General features: G+C 45.8%; 1 protein-coding gene across 3 annotated transcripts in view; it reads right to left on the bottom strand.

Moving 5' to 3' along the window:
- The window catches only part of Mobp (myelin associated oligodendrocyte basic protein), a 34,977-nt gene extending 28,431 nt beyond the window's left edge, over positions 1 to 6,546 (bottom strand). For all 3 annotated transcript variants that reach the window (XR_003844613.1, XR_003844614.1, XM_021207993.2), the window contains exons 1-2: positions 6,458 to 6,546; positions 728 to 806 (exon numbers count right to left, since the gene is read on the bottom strand). The gene's annotated coding sequence lies outside the window, so the exon portion shown is untranslated. The remainder of the gene's footprint in view (positions 1 to 727; positions 807 to 6,457) is intronic.
- Positions 6,547 to 7,038: the final 492 nt, after the last annotated feature.

Genomic DNA, 7,038 nt, shown 5'->3' with positions numbered 1-7,038 from the left:
GTGAGTGAGAGAGACCAGCTGAGGGCCCCACGGGGACACAGCACAAGGGTGAGTGAGAGAGACCAGCTGAGGGCCCCACGGGGACACAGCACAAGCTTCGAATGCTGGTTTAACTGGAGAGCAAATGAGTTGTAAAGAGAAAGACGGCACTGCCTCACTCTGGAGGGATGTGAAGCACAAAATAGCCCCCACAGAGAGACAGACAGATGGAGCTAAGACAAAGACACAGACGATCCCCTGAATGAAGCTGGAGGGGATCTGAGAGAGAAAGAGTCTTTTCATAGGATGGCTACTGTGCATGTCACAGGGGGTTGTAAGCAGCCAGACGGTGACTTGGGTCATGGTCTCTCCAATGCAGAGTTTGTTTTCATAGTTCTATTTCCAGACTGAGAATACCAGGAGATAACTGACATGCTATAAGAAGTGTTGAAGCTGTTGGGCATGGTGGTGCACACCTTTGATGCCAGCACCCAGGAGAAAGAGGCAAGAGGATCTCTGTGAGTTTGAGGCCAGCCTGGTCTACATAGTGAGTTTCAGGGTAAGAAGGGTTTCATAGTGAGACCCATTCTCAAAAGATGAGGAAGGGAAGGAAGGAGGGAGGGAGGGAAGAGTAAGAGAGCTTGCCTTATGGGAATTTATTCCGCTCGGTCTCTTGCTGATTTTACATTCTTCTGTTAAGTTCTGAATACCTGCAATCATTCATTACAACTGAGATGCAGATCCGTACCTGTGTTTTCATCCGAGCCGGTCTGGCAACCAGGACTCTGTTCTCCGCTTGTTTTGCTCTCATTTGATTCCTTGTTGCCCTAGAAATGAAGTGGTAGCCACAGACTAGTCAGTTGGTGAATTAGCTACATGGTTGCAACTCAGCCAATTGTGTTTCACAAGGAAGCTTACTCTCACAGCCCTAAGATGGATCTAGAAAAATGTTGTCTGCTAGTCTGGGGATGAGGAAGGACGCACTGGTAATATTTCATTCTAATTTGTAAGCCATCTCATCACTATGGGGAAAAAAATGACACCCATCGCATTAATTTTAATAACGGGGTCAGGGCTGTGAGACAGCTCAGTTAGTGAAGCAGTTGCTATGCAGGTCTGCTGGCCTGAGTTTGGTCAGAGGCTTCCTTCAGGGAAGAACTTCCTGGAAGCTGTTAGAGGACGGAAGTTTGTTTTTACTGTGCACCTTTTCTCCTGTGAGATTCTTACACTGTTGTCACTAAAATGTAAAGTCTGAGCTTTGCACACACACTGATGGCCAGGTGCTGGCTCAGTGCTGGCCACGGGGACTCAATCAATATTTGTTAATTGAGTGGGTGAATAAATGGATAGAAATTAAATGTGGTACAAGCTGGGAAAAAAAATCAGGTGGTGGAGGGGACCTCCTTTAGTCCCAGCACTCTAGAGGCAAAGGTGGGTGGATCTCTGAGTTCAAGACCAGCCTAATCTACAGAACAAGTTCCAGGATAGCCAGGGCTACCCAGGGAAACCCTGTCTCAAAAAACAAAAACCAAGAGAAAAACAAACAAAAAACAGGAATAAACACCTGAATGTATACTTCCATCCTTTACATTATTTGTTTATGTTTTATTAATTTGCTCTGTGTGTGGCCACATGCATACCATAGTTCCAGAATTCTTTCGTTTCCTCCTGGTAACACTGAGTTACCAGGTTAATTACTCAGCCATAACTGGTTAGCATCAGCAATACTGCTGAGCACCAGGACAACTTCAGGAGTTGGGTAGGGACTAGGAACCTGAGTCTTAATGAAAAGCCCCATGTGGGAACAGGTAAACGGAGGCAGAAAGAAAAACCACTTCTCCATAGTCTCAGCATTGGGGGAAGCACTATGGTGTGCAGTTCCCACCTCAGCCAGAATCTAGGATTTAGTGGGTTAGCCATTTGTGAGACTAGAGTTATGCAAGAGCTAAGCTTAGCTCTAGGATCCTAAGGGGAAGTGAGGCAGTCTTTTCAGTGAACTTGGGCTTTTACACCTAGTTTTTATTTGTGCTTCTCTTGAGGCCCTGGGATGTGACTCTGTGGTTCCCTGCTCCAGGGAACTGTGATAACCCCGTGTACTGGTTAATTTTGTGTCAACTTGACACAAGCTAGAGTTATCACAGAGAAAGGAGCTTCAGTTGGGGAAATGCCTCCACGAGATCCAGCTGTAAGGCATTTTCTCAATTAGCGATCAATGGGGGAGGTCCCCTTGTGGGTGGTGCCATCTCTGGGCTGGTAGTCTTGGGTTCTATAAGAGAGCAGGCTGAGCAAGTCAGTGGAAGCAAGCCAGTAAAGAACATCCCTCCATGGCTTCTGCATCAGCTCCTGCTTCCTGACCTGCTTGAGTTCCTTTTCTGACTTCCCTGGTGATGAACAGCAATGTGGAAGCATAAGCCAAATAAACCCTTTCCTCCCCATCTGCTTCTTGGTCATGTTTGTGCAGGAATAGAAACCCTGACTAAGACACCCTGTCTCATTATCCCACGGCATCCTCCTAACAGAGAAATAACAAAACCCAGGTTGGTGTTAAGGAGACGGGTGCCTGTGTCACTATGCACAGAAACTGCAACATTTTTTCAAACACTTCGGAATTTTTATCAAGTGTGTTTAAGGGTCACCAAAAGAGCAGGAACCAGGGCAAGCTGCTCAACCAGCAGAAGGCAGTCCCTCCCGGAGCCCAGATGACTGGACTAACCCCAGGAGCCCGCCCAGCCACCTTCTAGGTTGTCAGTGTAGGCTAACTCTCAACCACAAAACTCCCCTGACCTCCTGGACTTCACACGTCCTGATCCGAAATTCTTTTGACTGAGAAAAAGGAGATTTTTTTTTTTAAGATTTATTTATTCATTTTATGTGAATACACTGTTGCTCTCTTCAGACACACCAGAAGAGGGCATTGGATCCCATTACAGATGGTTGTGAGCCATCATGTGGTTGCTGGGAATTGAACTCAGGACCTCTGGAAGAGCAGTCAGTGCTTTTAACCGCTGAGCCATCTCTCCAGCCCGAAAAAGGAGATTTTGTGTCTCCATTTTCCACACCAAAATGGCTCATCATGGGATATATAATTAATTATAAAACACTTTACTAGGGGTTGTAGAAATTGGTCATCAATTAAGAACACTGGCTGCTCTAGCAGAAGACCTGAGTTTGGTCCCCAGCAACAGCCTTGTTAGTCACCATCATCCTTAACGCCAAATCCAGGAAACCCAAGATCCTCTCCTCGGACCTCAGGCATGAGGTGGTGCACATACACACATGCAGGCAAAACACCACACACCTAAAATCAAATAATAAAATAAAAGCCTTTGTCAAGCCACTCGGTAATTTCCATGTCCCAAACACAACAATCGGGATACCTAAGGCTCTTACCAGAGCTGAACCCTGACAGCTCAAACAGGTTGGGCCTGGCTTTCTGTCTTCACAGACTAGTTAAAGAGACTAGTAAGTGAAAAGCAGGAATGGATTTATTCATTGTGATCAAAGGTGTGATAGGGTGGTGTGGCTGGGTGTGGTCATTGGGTGGTGTGGCCAGCTGTGGTCATTGGGTGGCCTCTTTCTGTCCCCTCACCTGGGAGGGACATAGGAGTATTTTATACCTCACAGATTTTGAGAGTAAGAAGTCTTAAGACATCTCAGAAACATCTTGAAGCTTTAATTCCCCACCTAGGGAGAGGTCTGTGGAGGAAGTGAGTGTTGGAACACGCAGGAGATCCCTGGTCATGAGCCTGCTGAGCCTATCTATGAAGGTCAAGGATGCACAGCCATGATGCTCATTCATATCAAAAGAAGGCTCTGTTGTACACGCTTATTACTTCTTGTAATTCCCATGTATATAGAGAGATCTTAGGTGCTCCCTTAAAGTCCTAGTCACTCTTCCACAGAGCCTGAATTACAGGTTTCCATGATCGGATTTGAGTGTAAATTTTCATGGGTACACTAAACCTAGTCTCAGCCCAGCCCAGCAGGATTCTAGGTTGTGAGAAGCAGGTGTCAGCAGGTCACCGACATGCCCCTCTGCCTCCTGTGACTTCTATACCCTGATCTTCCATTGTTTTGACTGAGAAAAAGGAGGGATTAGATACCATCATTTTCTACCCATGAATGATTCATCACAAGAACACACAATCTGCTTCTTGTTTGAAATAGGATCTTTACCCCAGGCTGGCCTCCAGCTCCCTTTGTGGCTGAGGATGAGCTTGAACTTCTGACCCTCCTGGCCTCACTTCCGGAGTGCTGGGACCATAGGTATGAGACACATGCTTATACAGTTTATTCAGTGTTAGTGATTGAGCCTGGAGCTCTGTGCACACTAAACAGGCACTACCAACAGAGCTATGCTCCCAGCCCCATAATCCTATAACACCATCAAACTATAGATGATTCTGGATTCAGTAGGTTTCCCAGCAAGGGTGAGTGAGGTCTCTGCTGGAGAGAAATGATAGAATCGTGGGAGGAATTAGCTTGTTAGGGGCCTGATCTAACCATTATCCAATCTAACCCCATCAAAAGCTGCTTCCTCTCAACATCACTCAGACCAAGCATACACTGAAGGAGATCGAACAATGCAACAGCTTCAAAGCCACCAATGTCATAACAGGGGAGATGGCTCAGTGGGTAGAGTACTTGCTGTGCAAAGTGCAGGGTCTGAGTTCAGTTCCACAGCACCCACAGCCAGGCATGGGAACTGAGCATCTATGCCCATTGGACAGAGACAGTCAGATCCAGCAAACAAGTCTAGGTCAAATAACAGGGACCCTGTCTCAAAAACTAAGGTGAAATCATTGACTGCTAACCTCTATACATGTACACACAAGTCTACTCATGCATACATTCATAATACATACTCCTGAACACACAAACACATACACACCATCAAGATTGTCGGAGAATGGCTGTCCTGGGCACATTTGCAGGTTAAAGGAATCTATAGAGACAAGACAGCCAAAAGCAGTGAGCCTGGACTGGATGCTGAGAGTACTAATGAACTGAAGAGGGGAAGAGAGGCTCTAGATTAGATAACAGGTTAGCATGCTATGCTCAGGGTTAGCTTTCTGACGTCAACAGTGTGTGCATTCAGTCTCAGACAGCTGGGGAGGGCGTGGGCTACATGTGGAAAGAATGATCACATATAGAAAGAATGATCAGGCAAATGTGGTAATGTGTTAGCATTTGCGTAAACTAGGTACAGTTGGAATTCTTTATATTGCTTGCAACTTCTCAATAAATTTGAAGCAATTTTGAGATCTACTCACCAGCAATGCCCTGCATCCTAAATACTCCCCAAACAGCAGATCTGCGCACCTGGCTGTAGCCCTGATTTGTTCACAGCGTTCAAAACCTTTTCCCCACTTTCTTCCTGATATTCTAGCTAAGTGCATTGCTTCATTCCCCCCGACACATAATCTTTCTTTTACTTTTTCTCTCAGACAAAGACTGAAGACTCCCAAGATTTCTGAGAGCTTCTGTATGAGACGAAGCATTAACATGGCTTCATGCAAGGTGAAGACTTCATCATCATGGCTTCACACCCCATACAAATCCAGCTGTGTGTTTAAGGGAAGCAGCTGTTTCCAGATGAGAAGGAAAACTCGCTTATATTTCTTTTTTAACTTTACTCCTTTTTAAATGTTTTTTGTTGTTGTTGTTGTTGGCATATATTCTTTGTATGTAATCATGGCCTTTGTTGCAACATTTTTGCACAAGTACATAATGTATTTCAGTCATATCCATGCCTTTGTTTTGGGGCTGGAGGGATGATGGCTCAGTGGTGAAGAGACTGCTCTGTTCAAATCCCAGCAGCCATGTAGCAGCTCACAACTGTCTGTAACTCCATGCCTTTGTCTTTCTCTCTGTCTATTCCTGCTCCTAAGATTCCCCCACTTCCCAATTGGCCTCCCCTCTGTTTCCATGGGTTTGGGGGAGAGGGGAGTTAAGATCTAGTGAGTTTCATTAGGGCTGCTTACAGGAGCATGAGTGAGATTCTGTTGCCAGGTGTGCGGGCATCTTAGCATTGCTACATGATTACATGACTAAAGACAACATCTCTCTCTTCCCCATTAACCATTAACTGTATGTAAATCCTCAGGGAGAAGTGAAGCCCCACAAAAATTCATTTTTAAGTCATGCCAATCAATTAAAAAAGAAATTGGGACTAGGGGAAACACCAACACCATTGATCTCTCTCTCCAACAGCAAAGGTATCCAAACATGAAAATCCAAGGTCTTTCCTGGAGCAGACAAACCCGGGGGTGTTAGGAGGAATGTTCCCAAAGGTCCCTTTGCCCAGATCAAAATAAACGACTGCTCTTTCTCTCTCTTCTGCGGTCTCCATTGGTCTCCATTCTTCTAAGTCCTCCCACCTCCAACTCTCATTGATAGCTTCCCCTGTGACCCATAGGAGTGTGTACCCTTCCCACGTGAGGTACAGGGTGAACCAGAGCCTCTGGAATCCTCTTACCTGCTGGTAATGGCTGTTGTGAAAGGTTCCTGTGGATAGCCGGCCCTGGTGGAGCTGGGCAACCTCAGTACATGAGGAATATATAGGGAGAGGTTCTACGTCTGGGTTTTCATTACAGAAAGTGTTTTTGATGGGTCCTCAGCCAAGATGTAATTTACAACAAAAGCTACACAAAGACCGCACAAAGGCCACACAAAGTTTAACAAAAGGCTAAAGAAAGACCAAACAAAAGCTAAAGAAAGTTGAAACAAAGAGTGAAACAAAAAGAAAACAAAGGCCAACAAAGACTGGAACAAAGACCAAGACAAAGAGTAAAAGAAACATCTGAACAAAAGCTAAAGGCACGTCACACATGCAAGCACCCACCCTGCATCCACACCATAACCTACAGGCTCACTGCAGCATCCCACCACCACATAATGAGCAGCACCCCACGCAAAGCATCACACTTCTCCAAAACCATTCCCGCCACTCTCCCCATAGCAGATCGCCTGTGCCAAGTCCCTCCAAACCACACGCCTGCTCAGCCAACAGAATGGCCATCCGCTGACTGTGCTAGAGACATGGAGGGATACACTTAC

The sequence above is a fragment of the Mus pahari genome, chromosome 10 (assembly GCF_900095145.1).
Source record: "Mus pahari chromosome 10, PAHARI_EIJ_v1.1, whole genome shotgun sequence".
In the NCBI taxonomy this organism is placed as follows: Eukaryota; Metazoa; Chordata; class Mammalia; order Rodentia; family Muridae; genus Mus; species Mus pahari.
The sequence above is the reverse complement of the archived record's forward strand: the minus strand, read 5'-3'. Positions and strand labels throughout refer to the sequence as shown.